Consider the following 22,032-nt stretch of genomic DNA (forward strand, 5'->3'; position numbering starts at 1 on the left):
TCTTTGAACATTAAGCTGTAACTGAAGTGTAACAAAAATTAAATGCTGCCAGATCTAAGCAAACACTGTGACATGTGATGTGAGACTGGCAAACTTTGCCAATTTCAAGATCAGATTAAAAACAATTACTTTCCTCATTTTAGCCATTGAAAATGCAGTTTGCTTACTAAAAGTGAAACAATGGGATATCTCAGTACCTGATTTGTGGGTGCTATAATATGTTCAAGTGACAATAATTAGGCCCACAATATTACCAGAAAAAGCTGTCTAGTTAAGGCCAAATTGAAAATCTGACTCTTAGATTTTAAGGCTATAAGTGCTTCAGGGCAGGGATCATATCATCTTCTGAATGTTGTATAATTCTGCCCATACTGTCAATAATTAAACACTAAACTATGATTCTCGTACATTTGCCAGCTTTTTTTTCAGATGTCTTTGGCAGAGTTAGGCTGAACTTTTTTACGAGAGATTTTAGAAATTTGTATACATCCAATGCGATACCTGGCTCCAAGCACTGTTTCCAATTTTTGTAACCATGAACTTCCCCTTTCAAAATATTACCCAAACTTATAATTGTTATCCTGCATACAACATTCTGAATTGTGCAGCTAAACAATGGAATCCCCTCCAGCTTTTGCACTGGCAAGCATTTTCTTCTAGAAATATTATGCCATGCTATTTCTTGGTTCAAGGATGTTTTGCAGAGAATAGTAAAACAAAGATGGTAAAAGTAGTGCAAGAAAATCATCAAAGCTTAGTCAAAAATATGTTAGCCAAATTCCATTTTCATTTTGTCAAATATCCCTCCTAGAACTGAACACATCTGCTATGCCTAATATATCATGAATGGCTTTTACTTGTCTTATTTTGCCCTCTAAGGTACATTACAAAGCAAAGAGGGATTCCAGGCATCAGGGAGCCGTTGCCCAGATTCAGTACAAAGCAGCATGATCTGATGTGACTAAGGAAATATTTTTTAAGAAATAACCATACTGTTAGATATCAAAAGGAAGAAAACATTGTTTAGAAGTGACTAGGTCTACAAATAAAATGTCTGAGTCTCTTGAGTACCTGCGATTTAATTTTGGGCTTATTTAATTTTTTCCCTCACACAAAGTGGTTAATTTTTGAAAAGTCCCTTTAGAAAGATCAATTAAGCATCCTTCAGAGTTCCCTTTAGAGAAACAAAGGGAAACTACACTAGAAAGAGAAACATTTGCATATAAGAGAACCAAGTATTCATGTATTAACCACAAAGTAGAGGGGAGAGATTGCTAGGATGGATCTATTAGTAATAAACTTTTCAGAAGAAAGAATTAAGTATAGGAAAAATAAATCTAAGAGAAGACTTTTCTGTATTATAATGTTAACAACTACCACTAAATTAGTGCAGTATTTCCAATGTTTTTAAAGGACTATAGTACTTTGGGAATAGCAATTTGACATGGTCTGAAAAGTGACATACAGAATAAAGAGTGGTCTGCTTCTAAATTCTATATGTTAAGCAAGACAAACAAAACCATGAACCCTTTATGCATTTGTCTGTCTGAAAATTGTTATTTTGAAAATCGTCAGTCATTTGAATAATTGATCAAGTGTGGAAAATTGCATACAAAGTATTCTTTACTTGTCCTGTAGGAATAAATAGATGCAAAATACTACCATAAAGAGTGTGATAAAATGTAGGTGCCTATTACTTTTAAGACTCTCATTGATTATCAGTTTGATTTGGATCAGAACCTAAGGTTTATATATGCATACATATATATATATATACATACACATATATATACACACACATACATACACAGACAACAAATTTTACATGTTGAATTTTGTATTTTGTAGTTGAATAGTTCTGGTTGCACTTTGGTGTCCTCAGACCCAATCAAAACAAACTAGATATGTGAATCAGAGGCAGGTCTGTTGAAAGAAAAGGGACATTTAAAAATGTCCAATCCCTAGAACTTTCTTATAAACCATTGAAATTCCACAGTCAGCCAGTAATAGATTCAGTATTTCTTGGATGCCACTTTAAACTCTGAAGAGTTGCTCTTCTACCAATGAATAATGTCTCCTGTCCATCTTGAAATTGTTGTATTGCTGTATTGAATTCTATCAAAAATAAAATAAACTACACATTCTGACATGTTGAATACTGAATACAGATGCACATATACAGTCATTTAAGGTGAAGTGTACCATTTCTTGTGTCCTCTTTCTTTAATTTATGAGGAAAAAAACTGGAAAAAATGTTATTTTTTAGTGTTGTAGAATTAGCTGTTGAACAAACGTTTCAATCACTCCCTATATGTGAAACCAATGAGAAAGTAAATTAAGAGCTAAATCTGGATACATTGAGTTCTGTAAGCTTCTTAGACCATTGGCTTTCAAATCTTTCATTTGTTGAGAGTAAACTGTTCATGTAGTAACTACTGTAGTATAATTTAAAAGGTATTTTGCACATTTTTCAATGAAAAATAGATACTCAATTGACAATTTGAAAACCTGGACAGCCCAAGAATAAAAATAAAATAATCTTCATGTCATATTACAGTATTTGCAGTGCTGGATACAGCTATGTCAGATAGCCAGCTACATCTACATAACTGCTCACTACATTGTTATATCAGACCATTTACATGCAAAATGTATGTGCTCTTATGTTCATTCTTCTATCTATAGAGTTGGGGGGAGTTGCAAATTAAAAAACTCCATAGCTTACACATCTACTCACACTGCTTAGTTTTGTAAAGACAGTGCTTCTCTTACAGTCTTTATTTACTAAAGATGTTCACTAAATAGAAAAAAGTACTTGAATTTTAAAGTGTCATGGAGTCTTAATTTCATATTCTGCCTTAGGTATGATAGCATTTATGCTCCTGTATCTAAATTCTATGGTTTGCATTATAATTCCATGGTGAACTTTTACAAAGAATTTTTTTTTATCTTATATATACAATCTTTAAATGTGTGACCTGCTGGGACTTGAACTCTATCCTTATCTATCTTCCTCATGAATTTTCTTTCACAGTAGCTGCAAATCTTAGTTTTTGAACAAATGTTTGCTGTGGCATCTCCATACCAGAGATGGGTGCCTTTACAAAAGTGTTAAATGGACAAAGTCTATAGATGCAGATACAGGGTTGTTCTTACTCAGGCAAATTTCATGATTATTTCCATCTCTAGGACTTTTGCCTTTGTAAAGAATAGCTCAGTAGTGATCACCTAGTCTTGGATAACAGCAAAAGGATGGTTTTCCATATGCTGCACTATATTAACAATTGGGAATTGGCTCTAATGTTGTTGGTGACGTTATGGGTGCTGCTACGGAAACACCTGCCATTTTCTTAGTTTCTTTTGCAGTTTCATGGGCAGCTTCATGGACACTTTCAGGTGTCAAGTATCAGCCGTGTTCGTCTGTATCCACAGAAACAACAAGAAGTCCAGTGGCACCTTTAAGGTGTGTCACTTTCAGGTGTGTCACTTAAGTTATTACATCTATCACTTAATTTTCCAGTGCAAGTGGGAAAAAAGAGAAAGAGGGAAATTATAACTGGGCCTACAGAGCACATTTTTATGAGATCCAGTTTGTGATTTGCCACACTGCGTGCATGAGACACATGTATGATTTTAATTCTACAATTAAGGGGTGAGTCACAAAGTTTGCCACCATGAGTTAATTGCTAGTAGACATCTCACTTATTCTGCAGTCCACAATTAGCAGTTGGCATCAGTATATCCTTTGGTTTCAAATTAACTTTGCATATATTCAAGCATGACATGCATGCAGATATCAGACACACAGCAGCAGATAATGTAAACTTACTAGTTCTGACTTGCAAAATAACCGTGTCAGACAGATGATGGATGACAACCAAATTGGCAATAGGCCATCAGTGGATGAAAGTGATGAACAAAAAATTAGCTTTATCAGTTTTGTATTTCCCAGCATTCTGGTGTACAGACAACTGCCATAGTTCCAGTATCTTCTTGAATACATTATAGTTCCAAAAATAGCTCAAGCCTCTGCTTGATCTACAGTAAGTTTTTGGCAAGTTGTTTTACTTCTGCTGCTGCTGCTCAGGGACTTTTCTGGATTTGCAGTGTTACAGACTCTCTAGGTTTCCAGCCTACCCTTTATCTGGTTCCCGTTCCTGCCTCAGCCTTGCTCAAGCCTTGTTCCATCCTGCTTCATCCCTGTCCATTCCCTCCTCCAACTTTGTTCCAGCCTTGTTACTGATGAGCTTCACCCCTGCACCCATTTCCTGACCCCCGTATCCTCAAACCTACTCCACCCTCTGGCCTTCATTTGCACTTCGACTATGATCCTGATTTGGCTTGTCTACAGACTCTGTCCTTGGTTCTTATGCACAGCTAGTCCCCAGACTCTGATTTCAGTTCTGCACTAGGCCTGGTCCTGACTCTGTGAATGGTTTTGACCATGGGTACCTGTTTGCGACCACAGATCCAACCACCAGACCTGACCACCTAGAACCCACAGCCCGAAACACTAGACGCATTAAATGAGGCCTTTATGGCAGCCAAGGATGGGTGGGGCACCATGATGCTCCACCCAGACTCCCTTTTCCCCAGTTATTGCTGGCTGGGATGCTGTAGGAGCCACTTCTTGGCTCTCATGAGATCTTCCACTGGCTAGACAAACATCAGGGCCACTGCCGGAACACATGGGAGAATGTGGACCAAAATTGTGGCATTGACTGAATATGCAGCAAGTATGCCTATAAAATTAATATATTTTATTAATTACGTGAGCTATCAGTGCCCACGCAGGTATCTGTAATTAAAATACTTTGCAGAAAATATTTACAGAAAACTATATTTACAGACAATATTGGCTCCTTTCAGTAATATCCAAAGGAATAGCTTATAGAAAGCAATAATAAATCAAAAATGCTTAGATTACTACATAAAATTTCAGAGAGATGACAATCAGTAAATATGAGTAAACCACCACAATCTGGAGCTCTACCCAGCACTTTGGGTGTTTTGTTTATGCTAAGCCATATTTGTATATCACGTTTTCCAGATGAGGACTTAGCCAAACTTTATCTAAACTATTCAATCATCATATGCAAAATTGGATTGAAACTTTCAGAAAAAGTGGGTTGCTTAGAAGTTTTCAGTTTTTTTTCTTTTTCTATATGTGACAGAAATATCCTGCTGTAATTTAACCATTTAGACGTACTGTTAATCAGAAGCAGAAAGTTCAGGACCATGCAAAAAGCTATGGTTTGATTTTGGAGCAAGGGTTTGTTGTGTCTCTATCTGAATAAATTTGCCTAACATTTAAACCTGAACATTTAAAATAGATGTCTCTGAAAATCTGTTTGTTAGTATGTTTCAACACACTGTGCATAACTTAACCATAAAATGTCAAGTGTATCATGTTTTTAACTATTAGTGAACAAAATTCAGATATCCAGAATTTAACTATAGAAAATAAGAGTCGGGTATAGGTTATTATATTTTACATTGCAAGCACAATCCGAAATTGGCTGAATACAGTAAAGCCGTCTCCTTGCTTACCACACACAATGCCTCCGCAATGACTTATCTGTATGCATTGCAGATAAAGGACAAAGCATGTACAGAACATAGATGATTTCTTCATAGGATAAAACACAGAGTATTTTATTAGAAAAGATTGTAGGTTTCAGATGCCTTTCTCCCAGTATTCTGATTGCTTAACATGCTCAAATAGAGAATAATTCCCTGGTGGTAGGGTGATTGGCATGCCCTAAATATCTGGATAGATAGCTAGATATGTTTTTGAATGTATACGTAATTGACAGTTTCAGATATACGGGGAAAGTGCTGGGCTCCTTTTTCCCTAAAATATTTTTACAGATACTCTTACTGGATCAAAACCTTTTTAGGCCCTATCTGTCAAAATAGCATTTGAGAATTTTAAAAGTATAATAAAATAAAAATAAATACCATAAAATACATTTTAGAAAGTGTAACAACTAATAAATAAAACCCAAATCCATACTCTCATGCACCATACTAGCTACAGAATAAAAGTTTCCACAAACTTTTTTTTTTCTACGATTAGTTAGTGATCATGATGATATTCCTCCAATAACAACCCGTTATCCAAGAGATAGAGTCTATAAACATATACTGTTAAAGGCTGAAATTCACCTGTGTGGAGGGGCAGAACAAGAACTATGACCCACTGAAGTTCAACTTAAGCCCTATTTAGTGTATTACAGAAAAGAAACTAATTAAGAGGATCTAGCAGTTGAGTGTAGAGTCCAAGTCTTACAAGGAGTTCCATGCATGTGCAACCAATTGGAGTCAGTTGGTATCATAAAAAGTCAATAGGGTTCTGTGTGGGAGCAGAGGTTGGCCCACATGGAGCTCCTGGCAGACTCAAGGTCTAAGCCTGTAAAACTCTGAGGACATGCGGCAGCAATATTTCTGTTTTCAGAAAATTGTACTTCCTATTCTTGGTAACATGCACAATATAGGACCCTGGAGTTTTCCCCTGAGGTGCTCTGGGAGCTACCGCAAAGCACACTGTGTAGAATTTCCCCTAAATCAGGAGTAGAAGTTGGATTCACTGCAGAATTCAGTTTTTGATGTAAATTCCTCAGGGCTTTCTATATTCTTCTAGAGTCTACTGAATATTTATGGAACCATGGACTCCTTTCATATCTGCACATGCATTGACCTCCTGTGGAAATACTAAATATTGTGTTTGCCCAAAATCTTTATATGTTTTAAATGCATACTAAATTCACTCATCCCAGAATCTCGTATATCCATGGGCTTTAGAAATCAAATGAACTAAAAGCAGGTGACACAGAACAGCCAAAAAATAAATTAGCTCTGAGCCATATCCACAGCAGGTGAAAATCCACATAGTTCCATTGACTTCAGTGAAACTATGCAAGCTTATGCTAGCAGAGAGTCTGGTCTTTTATCTGTACAGTTTGTCCATTGAGGTTCAGACATGTCACCATTACCAAGGTATGCACGCACCAGAGACTATGGTATCTGAGTTAGACAAATCAAAGTAGGAAGCTTTAGGTACTAAATCCCCTCGTGAAAACAACTTAAAATTGAAAAAGATTTAAGGACATTAGCTTAGCTTTAATCTTGGTAATAGAATATTCACTTTATAATTGAAGTGATCTACTTTAGCAAGCAAATTAAAATCTCAGAAGCAGCTGACATTTTTTAAATGTATCGTAAGCACATTACAGGCTCTGCAGTTTTACTGTATGCACCTAACAGATAACATTCTTCACCATTCCTCAAAGTAACACTCCATACAGCCAGTGACTGAATTGTTAAAGCATTGGTCACCAACCAGTAGATCATGATTGACTGATCAATCGTGGAGCCTCTGACAGTGGATCTCAGTCTCAGTCACTCGATCACAATAGGGTTCCCAACTCTCCTGCAGCAAAACCAGGAGGTTGACCGCTAACAGTCCAGCAGCAGAGCAGGGCTAAGAACAGAGCCTGCCTTAGCCCCGCTGCGTTGCCACCCGGGAGCCGCCTGAGATAAGCAGCGCCCAGCCGGAACCCGCACCCCAAACCTTTCCCACACCCCAACCCCCTGTCCCAGCCCTGCACCCCCTCCTGCACTCCAATCCCTGTCCTCAGCCCTGAGCCCCCTCCTGCACCCCAACCCCCTCCCAGAGCTCATATCCCAACCCCAACCCACTGCCTGAGCCCTGAACCCCCTCCTGGAGCCAGCACCCCGTACTCTCTCCTGCCCCCCCAACCTCCTGCCCCTGAACCCCCTCCTGCACAGCTCATGCAAAGGCACAGGATTTCTATGTGGAGGATGCTGGCCTACTGCTGATCCTCCCCCCTTCAGGATTCCATATATGCAAGATGGGATGAGAAAATCAGACTTTTTATTATTGATGTATTCATGGAGAGTAGAAGTAGGGTATTTTCAATGCTGGACTCCCTGCTATTTAATTTGCTCACTACAGTTGTTCACCACAGGCTGAGTTTGCTGACATTCAGAATGCAGTCCAAGACGCTGCTTCTTGGTCAAGCATTTGTTTGATGCTTTACTGTACTTAATTATTTATTATTGTTGCTTCAGATGATGCCAAAGCTGGGGATATTTATCCTGCCTGCTGTTGTCATATAATGTTTGATGCTGTAAATCTTTACTCAGCAGCACTCCACTGAGGTGATGGCAACATAAAACAACCCCCTAAATAAACAATTACAAAGTGGGATGAACACCATGCTCTCATCAAAAACAAAACAAAGATAAAACCCAGCAACAGCCACAACCCTGTATTTTTACTGATAGCACGTGAACATAGTTTTATTTGGCATCTGAAAGTCAACATTTTAGCAGTACAGTGCTCGCTAACACTTCGCTGAGAAAATTGTCAAATTCTCACTTTAGAGAAGTATCCTGCTTACTGAGTCCCCGCTACAACTTAGCTGCAGCAACTATCCAAAAAGTGACTTGGCTCAGCTTGCTTAGCCTGAAATTTGACTAGAACAAAGCCTGAGGTAGTGGGACTGTAGCTTAAGTAGTACTGAAAGCAGCCTATCTTTTCAAATTAATCAACTCCCCCCCCCCCACACACACACATTTAACACAACACAGAAACAATTGGAAACATACAATCAAAGAAAGAAAACATGAATATAAGACTGCAGAAGTTGCTAAACATTCACAAGGGAGAGCTAGAGATGAAAAATGTTTGATATTAGAACTAAAACGTGCTGACACCAAACTCTCTCATGCTCTTCTATAGTCATTTTTGAGTACTCTGTACAAAATGTGTCTTTGGACTTGTCTTTCATGTGCTCTTATTACTAACAATAGAATAATGGCATTGTCTTTGACACTGCCTAATCTGTGAAATGATAATTTGAATTCATTTATTTCCTCCCTATTGTCTTAGGTGACAAGTGACAGCCCCCACTCTTGACATACAGTGTCATATCCAGAGGCATATAATACAGCATTACATATTCATTCACCCTAATAATGATGAATTTTGGAGGATGATAATTCTGTTCACTTGCTTTTGTATTTGTAAGAGATCCCCACTTTTCTACACTAGATTGCAGGTCTTAATTTAGCACCTGCCATATTATTCATTTCAAAACTGGAGAGGACCTGGAAGCATTCAATCTTTAGACATCCTGGTTCAGGACAAGGAATGACAACAAAGGCATAGCCTGCATGCAAATGAGGCCTTCACCACCTAATCAAGCCTGATTTGTGTGTCTCTAAAATTGGTAGTCAACACAGCTGTAGAATTAATTTTTAACAACTCCAATTTAACTGACAGAGAGGCTTGCTTCTGAAGGCGAAGCAAATTCTATATATTGCATTTAAATATTTTTTTTAAAAAAGTAATCAGAGTTACTCTGCATTTAGCATGTCATCCCTTATAAGGAGTAAATCTGGTATTCTCTTTTGTTTTTTAAGTATTTCTGTAAGGCTCTCCTAGATTGATCTAATGATACTACTAATCAGCTCTGAACATGGATCACTCAATAATTACCCTGTTCTGTTCATTCCCTCTGAAGCACCTGGCACTGGTCACTGTTGGAAAACAGGATATTGGGCTAGATGGACAATTAGTCTGACTCAGTGTGGCCATTCTTATGTTTTTATTCTTTCTGTGTCATAACTATGTTATTAGACAAATTGGGCCATATTATACCATTGATGGGAAGTTATGCTAAAAGATTAATGGTACCGTATGACCCTCTAAATTAACAGTTGTCATCAGAATAAGACTGTTACTAAAGGGAAAGGATTCTGGAAAATTCTGCATCTCAAGATGTCATTGCAATCGAAGTTGGAAGGTGCAAACTGGAATTAGGCTCCTCAGGTAGAACTTGAATGCTTGGAATTTCCTGTTAGTGGAATCTTTAGTGAAGTTGTCCATATGAGATATGACAATCTCCTGCAATATACGGGACAGACCTTACTGAATGAATTGAAACCTTATTGAATTAAATTTAAGTATCTTAGAAGATCATTGTATTAAAATTGAAATGTATAGTAAGGCTGTCAATTAATGGCAGTTAACTCATGTGATTAACAAAAAAATTAATCACGATTAATCACAGTTTTAATCACACTGTTAAACAATAGAATATCAACTGAAATTTATTAAATATTTTGGATGCTTTTATACATTTTCATATATATTGTATTCTGTGTTGTAACTGAAATCAAAGTGTATATTATTTTTGATTATCATTTTTCCAATGCAAATATTTGTAAACACAAGAAATAGTATTTTTCAATTCACCTTATACAAGTACTGTAGTGAAATCTCTTTGTTGTGAAAGGGCAACTTACAAATGTCGATTTTTTTTGTTATATAACTGCACTCAAAACCAAAACAATGTAAAACTTTAGATCCTACAAGTCCACTCAGTCCTACTTCTTGTTCAGCCAATCGTTAAGACAAACAAGGTTGTTTACATTTGCAGGAGATAATGCTGCCCTCTTCTTATTTACAACTTCACCAGAAAGTGACAACAGATATTTGCATGGCACTTTTGTAGCTGGCATTGCAAGGTATTTATGTGCCAGATATGCTAAATATTCATATGCCCCTTCGTGCTTTGGCCACCATTCCCAAGGACATTTTTCCATGCTGATGATATTGTTAAAAAAAAATGTGTTAATTAAATTTTTGACTGAACTCCTTGGGAGAGAACTGTATATCCCCTGCTCTGTTTTACTTGCACTCTGCCTTGTATTTCATTTTATAGCACTTTCCGATGATGACCCTGCACATTTTGTTCATTTTAAGAACACTATCTCTGCAGATTTGACAATATGCAAAGAAGGTACCAGTGTGAGATTTCTAAAGATAGCTACAGCACTTGACCCAAGATTTAAAAATCTGAAGTGTCTTCCAAAATCTGAGAGGGACGAGGTGTGGAGCATTCTTTCAGAAATCTTAAAAGAGCAACACTCTAATTCAGAAACTACAGAATCCGAACCACTAAAAAAGAAAATTCAACCTTCTGCTGGTGGCATCTACCTCAAAGATAATGAAAATGAACATGCATCAGTCTGCACTGCTTTAGATTGTTATTGAGCAGAACCCATCATCAGTATGGACACATGTCCCCTGGAATGGTGGTTGAAGCATGAAGGGACATACAAATCTTTAGCACATCTGACACATAAATATCTTGCAACGATGGCTAGAACAGTATCATGTGAACACCTGTTCTCACTTTAAGATGACATTGTAAACAAGAGCAGGCAGCATTATCTCCTGTAAATGTAAACAAACTTGTTTGTCTGAGTGATTGGCTGAACAAGAAGTAGGACTGAGTGGACTTGTAGGCCCTAAAGTTTTGCTTTGTTTTACTTTTAATGCAGTTATTTTGTACATAATTCTACATTTGTAAGTTCAACTTTCATGATGAAGAGATTTCAGCAAAGTACTTGTATTAGGTGAATTGAAAAATACCATTTATTTTGTTTTTTTTACAGGGCAAATACTTGTAATAAAAATAAATTTTAAGTGAGCACTGTACACCTTGTATTCTGTGTTGTAATTGAAATCAATATATTTGAAAATGTAGAAATGTAGAAAATGTGGAAATCATCCAAAATATTAAATAAATGGTATTCTATTACTATTTAACAGTGCAATTAATTGTGATTAATTTTTTAATTGTCTGATTAATCGTGATTACTTTTTTTAATCGCTTGACAGCCCTAATGTATATATATTATTCTGGGATTGTATGTAATGTCTCTCAGGAGGAGACATGACTAATGTAAACCCTGGGAAGTGTTATGAGCTTTAAAGGAGTCTTTGAAAAGATACAAGCTTTTAAAATTAAAGAGGTTTCCCAGGAAATCTCTAGGGGGAGATTTGCAAGAACTCAGCCCTTTGGACCTTTGGCATTCGGAGGGGACTCTTGTCTGCTGATCACCAGTTACATGAGGACAGATCAAAAACCCAAACTGTATAAAAGGAGTTAAATAATTATGGGGGTGCTTGCTCCAAACTAGGGCAATTATGAACTTGTAACTACAAAATAACTGCTTGGTGCGATTTGAAGAAAGATTCACCTGCCAGAGCCCTTGTTGTTGTGGGGGTGTTCTTTGCAAGTTTATTAGCATGTGTTGGAGTTCTTCTATTCTTTTAATATGTTTTCTCTGTAAGGCTTTCACCTTAAGAATAAATGTGCTTGCTTAAAAAGAGCTGTGTCATAACTTAACTGTGGGCAGGGATGCCATTTGTAGCCTTTGAGGAAAAGGCAAATCAGGCCTACTTAGGTGAATTCACTTGCTGAGGAATTCACAGTGTAGACAGGGAACTGTGCAGGCTAGAAATACCCCAGTCAGGAGGAAGAGAGATGTGTCTCTGCCCAAGAGAGTTTATGGCTTGGGAGTTGGAAGCCCAGGAATCTGTGCTCTAGGTGGACCATGAAGGGGAATATAGGTGCCGTTGCCCTAAACTGTGACAGTCAATTCTATAACTAGCTTTCTTTGTCTAAGTAGTACAAATAAAATATTTTTTTCACTCAAGTTTGTATTATGTTCTCAAGGGTTTCCAAATGTAAACTCTCTATTAAAATATTGGAGTGGAGGCAGGTTCGGTCAGAATTAAAGCTAAAATTATGGCATCTGCATGTAGGAAATCAGCTTTCAAAATAAAAATGAATATATATATTTAGCCAATGAGTGAATAGACAGAAGGAAAGATACAGTAACTAATGGCACAGAGCCACAAACTTAATTAAAATGCAAATGGCACTGCAGAACGCCAGGGAATATTCGGCTTACTGTAAGAAAACTAACCTTGAGAATTCAATTTCCTTTGTCCAAGAAACACCATCACTAATCTAATAGGGTAGTTCATGTGTAATTAGTGATCAATCAGGCAAATTTCCAAATTAATTAAGTAAAATTAGTGAATGTTTAAAGGGACCATTAAAATTTACAGATATATGCTGTTAATTTAGGCTTTGTACACTGGGACCCTTTCATGTGTGTTATTACTGAAAATGAGCAAATGTATGTCTCTAACTAATTTCCCCTTTAGAGATCTTAACACATCATATGAATGATTTTTATTTATATACATTTATTCTGCTATTTAGGAATGGGGAAAACGTTAAATTCAATTATAGAAATAATCTGGATTTTCAGAAGTATTAATGATTCACACAAAAAATCAAATATTAAAATATGTTCAAAAGAAATTAAAAATAAATCAGTTTACTACCCTGGAAATTGATTAGATTACCTTGTATCTTGTGATATGGAAAATTATACAACATATTGGCTAATCCACCTCTTTGGTTAGGTCAAGTGATCCTTCCAGTGTGATTTTTCTGTCATGGATGCCTCTACTCAAGACTAGCTCATTTTCTCCTAAATCACTTTTTCTACTTCCAGTGTTCCTTTCCTTTCTGCTCTATTGTGAGAACCAGGAACATTGTCACCGTAATGAAATAGCTAGAGATAGCCCTATATATAGGTGTGACATACATATTCTCTGATTTTCATCTGTATATAATTCTTCACTCCTTGATCTTTGAGTACTTTGAAGGTGATATTACAAAATCCATTCATACCCAAAATAGTAAAACAAAGGTCTAGGACTGTAACTTCAGGCATAGCCCTGAACAAGGGGTGGTCTATAAGTTGCATCACCCAGGCTGATGCAGACACTCCTCGGAGGCAAAATTTCTACCCTGCTTCCTCTTTGTTGGGGTAGAGTTGGGTGGTAATTTGCTGCTAATCCTATAAATATAAATCCAATCCTTATTTATTACTTTCAGTTCCTGTGAAGCCAGGCAGAACAGAAGGAAATAGAAATTATGTGTATGGGTTGATATCTACTAATGGGATTTTTTTTATGTGCATGTCAAGAGAAGAGCACAGAGGATTCACCCTAAGGCCCCGGATCATGCAAACAATGAAGTATGTGCATAACTTTAACCACAGCTTGTCTCATTGTCTTCAGCAGGACTATTGATGTGAGTGAAGTTTCAGATGTGCTTAACTGATACAGAATTGAGGCTTTCGTTATGGAACTAGATAGCATTTGTATGGTAAAAACAGGTAATACTTATCAACCTGTCATCAAAAACTTCATTATCTTCTACCTTTTCTATTTATTTTCTGTCTTGGTTAGTTGACTCACTCCCAAATTTGTAAGGACAAGTATATTTTATTCTAATTATACTTCATATACATAGCCCTCAAATTAAGCTTTCAGAAATACAGGTACACTATATATAAACTGTTTTACAATTATGACCCTCCCAAATAGTACAAAAAAAAATCACACAGAAAGGTAAAAATTGCTTGAGGATGCCAAATGCTCACTGTCACAGAAGGTGAAATTAGACGTTACCCAGAGAGTTATTTTGCTACTGAAAATTTTGTTCCACCATTTTTTGGGGTTTTTAATCTTCTGATTTATAAGTACAAGTTTAAAAATATGTTTGGACTATTCATTAATAAAACTCCAAATTATATTTTTTAAAAGAACTATAAGTCTCATATAAATACAAAGTGCAGTATGATTGTGTTTAACAATAACAACTTCTATCCGCAATGAAAGCAGTTAAGGAATAACAGAGCATTTTTGATGTTTTTTTTTTCTTTGCAATTTTAACCCAATGGGAGTTTTATGTAACTGCTCATCTAAGAATGAAGACAACGAACAAAGAGAGGTCAGTCAGAACTCTTATCAACAATAGTATATATTTATTTATTTATATGAAATACTTTCCTAAAAATAAAGGAACACTAACCAAGCAGTAGCTCTATACTATAATTATGTATATGGTTTAAAAATAAATATTGAAAGTAATAGAAAAATAGTGTCTTATTAGTGGACCTGATCCCACAAGTTTATACATATGCTTAATTTTACAGACACCATTAATCCCATTGAATCAAGAGTATTTATCTGCATAAAGTTAAACCCATACCAAAGTGTTTGCAGAACTGAAGGCAATATCTCAAGACCTGCCATTTCATGCTGTGGTCTTGCTATATGTTTCAATTTTAACTGAGTGAGGATAGGTTAATATGTATTCAGTATTGCCATTGCCAAGTGTACAAAACTAAAGAGTCAAGGCATCCCAAATTACCTAGATTAGCTCAGAAATCATGAGATTTTAAATATTAATTCATTTGGGGTTCTTTTTATTTGTCTTTTGGGGTTTAATCTACAAAGATACACATTTTCAAACTTTTTTATGAAATCCTAAGAAATACATTTCTTTTACAATGAAAGCTGAGATTGTCTCATAATCAAATGAATTCAAGAGCTGGAGCTTTAGGAAAATACCCTTTGTATAAGAAAAAAATCACTTAGAATCAGGAGTCTTGTGATTCTATCATGAGAGTTGGCCACTCTGATTATTATTGACTATTTGTATTACGGTAACTCTTGGGACCCCAATCAAAGAGCAGGGCCTCACTGTGCTAGGCATTGGATAGAGAAATTAAAAAGACAGTCTGTGTTCCAGAGAGCTGACATGTCAGATAGTCTGCAACAGACTAACAGGTTATAAGTAGTTTGGGAATCAGAGATAACAACCAAGTGAACAGAGTTTAGCAGAAGTCACTAAGTGGTACATTACCAATATCCAGCCCTCATTTTGTTTTAAGCATCAAAATAACTGTTTAATCATTAAGGGATAGACTCTGATTGACCTTTGTGCAGGTGAGAGAAGGCCCAAGGAGTTTTTATCCCTTTTCACATTTCACACAAAAGCCAATGACAATCAAAGTCGCTGAGTTGGAAAGGAGTGCAGGAATTAGATTCTGCATGTACCCCTTGGCTTTCAGACCAACAAACCCAAAGACGGGACAAACTTGGAGGATGAAATCCTTGACCCTGTAGAAATAAACGGGAAAATTGTCATTGATTTCAGTGGCATGCTGATCATTTGGACAGGGTTGTTTTATTTTATTTTTTGGCGATAGCTGGGAACTCACCATTAAGCTAAGCAGTCTTCCCTTATCTCTCTGACATATGAAATATATGTATCATACAGTATTTGTAATGAGTAACACAATGTAATGACATATATAACATACAGTACTCAAGAACTGTTGTGAAAAGCAGGTTGACATGTTTAATAACCATAAGTGACAGGGGATTGCAGTTTTCATTTAGGCATTTAACAACTGAGTGGAGACATTACATATATCTTGCATTAAATGTGTGCATTTTAGGAAAGTCTTTAGTTATGGAGAGAATTACCCCTTTAGATAAGTATATGAAGTTGAAGTTGCAGTTGCGGAAGTCGAGGCTGGATATTAGAAAAAACTTTCTGACTAGGAGAGTGGTGAAGTATTGGAATGGGTTACCTAGGGAGGTGGTAGAATCTCCATCTTTAGAGATATTTAAGGTCCGGCTAGACTGCACCCTGGCTGGGATTATTTAGGGAAAGTGGTCCTGCCTTTAGCAGGGGGTTGGACTAGATGACCTCATGAGGTCCCTTCCAAACTTTTGATTCTATGATTCTATGATATGCAGTGGAACCTGCATAGGGATTGATACAAAGCTCACTGATTTCAACTGGAATCTTTAAGTGATTTTAATGAGCTTTAAATCTGGCTTCTAGGGCCTAAAGCAGGGCCACTGAAATCAACTGAAATATCCTATGGACTTCAAATGGCATTAGATCAGGCCTTTGGAGAATGCTTATTATGAAACTCAGTTTCTAGTGAACTAAAAAAAGTTCTAAATTTTTTCAGTGCATTGCAATGTGTAAACTGCGGTTCTTGTCACAGTGATTTACTTGGTGGGATTAAAAATAGAGAAAACAATTATACTATTAAAAGTTTTTACTGTACCTATCTTTTTACTGGAATGATCCTGCTTAAATTCTCAGCTCAGGCATATAGTGGTCTAATTCATTATACTGTAATTTGTTAATACTTAAGTAGGTTCTATAGTACAAGCATTGATGCATGATCTTCTTTGTGCTGTATGATTCTTTATATGGCAGTGGTTGCTGTGAATGTCACACATTTGTTTTTCTACATGTATAATTGTTTGTACTTCTTGGGGTGTGGTACTGGTTTAAAAGTGACATTTTAATTCTGCTTTTGATACTGGAGTCAGATAGAAATAGCACAATCAAATGCATATGGCCCAAACTTGTGTAGGCTGGAATGTGCTAATTTACAGAAGTGTCATTGCTGATATAGTGTAAAAATATACAGAGTCATGAGTGAGTGGAGTCACAAAGAGCCACCAAGTGGCAGAGTTACTTTATGGTTGCCCATTGTGATGATTAGGTCATGGCATTATGTCTTCAGAAGCCACATACCAACATGTGTTGATGCAATATTACGAAGCAAGCATTGGAGTGTCAAATCCTCAGTCAATAAAGCTGTATCAGCTTACAATGGCTGAGGCTCTGGCACCAAGAAATTAAGCAAAGACTATTTTGTGTGTCTCTCTGAGACTCCATTTTACACCATTGTCCTCCATTTTTGTGCTCTTGAGAGGAAATGTTGGGTTCGCTCTCTTTTTCTGCCCCTCATCAGCCGTCTGGCTGCTTACAGGGAAAGGAGACAGCCTTAAGATGAAAACTCCACTACAATGGTGCCTGGATGCTTTGTAATCGGACACCATACTGGTGGGCACAGAATACATACTTTGAGGAATAAAAAGATTAGACAGAATGTGGTGCTTCGAAGACACAGTGGTGGCTGGAGAACTCCCGGCTGAGGATTACTACATTACAGCCTCTGAAAATATTTGTCACTCAGCCGATGCCATGATGTGAAGCTTTCTAGAGTTGGTGTAGAAAAAAGTGATATAAAAGATCATCAGATGGTTACACCATACACACATAACATGGGGGATTGGAAGATTTTATTTCTGTATGTATGTTACGATGGCTCATTTTTAGGCCATAGCATGTTCATGCTTCATTCTTTGGAATAAGTTTGGACACTATTATATTATTATCCCAAATTCAAGCAAATATTCAGTGTGCTCTTTCCTTTAGAGATTACATTTTTCTTCAATACTTTTTTTCACATCTTTTCACTAAGAATCATTTCAGCTCATCACACAGAGGCTCTTGCAGCATTGAGGCCATAGTTAGTATTCTTAACTCATAACTAATTTGGAGTGTTCCTCTCTCTGCCAGACACAAACTGACCAGCTACACGAGTAAAGGGCTTCAACGCATCTAAAAGACAGACATCTGCCATCTTACCCCACTGAAAGTACATTTTTTGGAAGAGACTGGAGCCCAGCACGTGGGAAGAGAAATCTGCTATAAATGAGCAGTTGGTTACGTTACTGGGCAGCTCATTCCTATATCATCCAGCATTTTTGCAGTGAGAAGAGATTTGTTAACAATGCCACTTTGTTTGGCTATTTAATATTTTATGTAGTTTTGCTCTCTCTGTTTTATGTTTAGCTGTATTGTATTTTAATTGCTTGTTCAGCATGCTGAACATCTCAGTGAGGGTGTATGGGGGAGCTTTATAACATTTTAAATAATTAATAATAATTAATAGGCTACTTTAAATCAAGCTTCTTACAAATTTCTCCATATCTTCTGCTTATGGCAAAGCTTTCACAAGCTATTTCATCTTTTACAAGTTTTCAAACCATTTATTTTCTCTGAATATAATGTGGACTACTTGAAAAGCTTTTGTTTTGTAACGAGCTGTTCCCTGCACTCCAAAAAAAAGGAACAAATACATTGGAGAGGTTTTATACTGCATTTAATTTGTAATGAAACTGATGCAATGAAAAAAAATGATGTACTATAATTTGTTAGGGCCAAGTTTCTCATCCTCAATCTAGCAAAATGCCTGTTGCCATCAATGGGAGCTACGAAGGCTTAACACCTCTGAAAGTCAGGTCATTTTCATGTTGGTGCCTGAATATAGATGTAGGAGGTTAGCCTTTGGCATGCATGTTTGAAAATATTGGCTATGATTACAGAGCCTGATCATAAGTCATGGAAGTCAGTGGGGATCTTTTGATTAACTTGATGGTCTTTTGATTAGACCTGTAGGGAGAAACCATAGTTTAAGGCACAAAAAGAAGATGAGCATTATGGTAGAACTTTAAATATTTTCCTGACTAATGAATGCTTAATTTCTCATCCTTATAGTTTAAAGTCTCTAAAGGTGGCACATAGAACCATGACCTTGTTTTCAAAATATCACAGTAGAAAAAGACTCAGCAAGATCCTGAAAATGTAGATATACATACACTCATAGAGGGAGGAAGAGCAGGAGATATATTGGGTCTCCAGTTGACTTTGTACCTGAGCAAGGCAGTTAATATGCAGTAGTTGAGAACTCATATAAACTAGATACAGAGATTATATTCATAAAGATTTCTGGCTTATTTTAATTGTTAAATGATATACCTTTAACATCACAGCAATCATATTACTGTAATTTGTCTCTGAGAGTGAGATACACAAGCATCAGCAGCATCTACTGAAACATGTTCACTTCCAATTAGTTTGATCAGCAGCTATAATTTTCTAGTCGTCTGTGTCAATACTGAAAGTATTATTTCTTCCGTCTTGTGTCTGAACAGTAAGAGATGCAGTGTTTGCAAATGAAAGAAAAAAATACCCTGCTACAATCATGGTTATCTGAATGAGTTACCAAGAGTTGATTGAGAACAGACCCATGAGAAGAAGTAACCACAAAAAGACACTCTGTCCAAAAAGGAATAAAATGTTCAGGTGACCAAATCTGTTAATCAGCAATAATATTTAACACATCTACTCCACTAGCACACCACGTTTGTTTGATCTGTGGCCAATCAGTCACAAATCAGCTGATATAGTGAAGAATGGACTCATAAATCAACATCCACCTTTTGAGTTATTAAGAAACATCCAGGAACATCATCACTAAAACATTTTAAAATTAAAAGGTGTTATGAAACATAATGACATTGTGAAGTGCTGTTGTGTATGGGGCACATAAGAGATTCTAAGTAGACCAGAGTAACAGGAAAAAAATGGAAGTCTAATTTAATGCCTAATTTTTGTACACAGTTACAATATTTCTGTTCACAAATCAGGTATGTGAGGATGCAAATACCCAATTAGACATCCAGCTGGGATACCCAAATATCCAATTTAGATGTGCAGTTCTGGATACTAATTAGACACATGAGCACACATTTATTTTAGAATGCGAAGGGTGAATGTCACAACTTTTGAAAAATCTAGCCCTAAAGATCCGAGGTCATTTTTTGTAAGACTGTGGGTATTAACTCAGGTAATTACATTTTGCTCTTCCTATATACTCTCTGTAGTTTTGGCTGGATATGACATTCTTCACTTTCTGACTTAGGTCTGGATAGAGCTCTTAACTTAAAACCTGTTCAGTTTTAAGGACCTGAGAAGTCCCACCGAAGTCAGTGCAATATAAAGTTGTGCATGTACTCCAGAGGTAGCTGCACATTTTTGAGTTGAATGAAGTGATCCTTTATCTCATATGCCTGGTTTGTGATTTTATTCATGTTTCTAAAATGTTTTGAGATACTCAGTCGAGGCATTGATTACAAGTGTGAAGTTGTATTATGTTTTATTTAAGATGAGTGAAAAAATGCTGCGTAGGTTTGTTAAGGAAGCAAGGGGAAGGGAGTGATTTTAAATGACAGCTTTCTACAGTCAGAGAAAACAAAATGAATATGATATTTTGCTTAAAATTACATTCATAACCACAGTAGATCCTCTCCCTGTCCAATAAGACCTTCAGTTCTTTTAAAACATGTCCACACTAGCTTGAAACTATAAGAAGGCAAATAATTTGCTAGTATCTAAACTTCTACGTGACTTACAGCTAAGGTACCTTTGCTGCTGCAGGTGTTATTTGATTTTCTGCTACAAAGCCTCCCTTTCATTTAGATTTATTTATAATAATCTACAGTGTGTTTCTTTGATGTTTCAACTAGCTGGCAATTTTTTTCCCCTTTAACAAAAATTACCAGTTGCAGGTCTCCTAATATTTTATGAAACCTCCATAGTCTTACTTTTTTACTATTTATTATTCCTCATATTTCTGGTAGCCTGCAGACAAGTATCTTAGAGACTGAAAGACATCATTATTCCATGTGTCAGGGTTTCTCTTTTGTCTTCCTTTTCCTCATCATTCATTAACGGCATACAGACAGTTGTCTTCTGAGTCTTTTATATTTCTTTATTCTTCATATTTTATGATACATAGAGCTGTTTTACAGACCCATCAAAGTCTTCAGTATTCCACACTTACCTGTTTCTGCATTAAAAGATCTTTGTCATTTATTAATATTTAAATAAGCCTTTTTGCATGTTGAAACAGTCTTCATTATTCCAGTTACTTCTGTCTCACACCTCACAGATATTTTTTTTTTGTTAAATTCCGTAGCAAAATACGAAGGATGTAAATCCTCACATTCCCATTGAATTCAGAGGTATATACTGTAGACTAAATGGAGTAATGCTGATTTATACCAACTGAGGATGTGGGTTGATTATTCTAAAGTTATCTAGCTCATCAAAATCAAAATTCATAAAGGGATTCCTTTTTATATCTTATGTACCTTGACCTTCATTTACAACCATTTATATGATAGTCTCCTTTCTAACCCTTTAATAGGTGATATGACCGCTATTTCTGGTTCTACCATAAAAGCTTTTGCAACCAAAATCTTCTTATATTCTGAGTGAAAGATGCATTCATAGATTCAAAACATTCCTTCTATTTCTATCACTTTTGTGTACTCACACATATCTAGAAAATAACATTTATATTGCACATTATGTTGTGCAAATATTGTGAAAATAGCACAAATATGAGGCTTATGCAGTTTACCAGTTAGGAATGCCAGTGACACTGAATACATAAATAAGCCCACTTGCAAAAATAAAAGCCTGGATTGAAGCCATTATGAAAACTCCTCATGAACCACTGTATTTCATTTTCTTATTCCTCTTTGTTTTCGGACACATGAGCAAATCACATTATGAAATGCTTATCTCTTAGAAGAACTATATCACCCACATCCAT

This window comes from Chelonoidis abingdonii, chromosome 19 (genome assembly GCF_003597395.2).
Source record: "Chelonoidis abingdonii isolate Lonesome George chromosome 19, CheloAbing_2.0, whole genome shotgun sequence".
NCBI lineage: Eukaryota > Metazoa > Chordata > Testudines > Testudinidae > Chelonoidis > Chelonoidis abingdonii.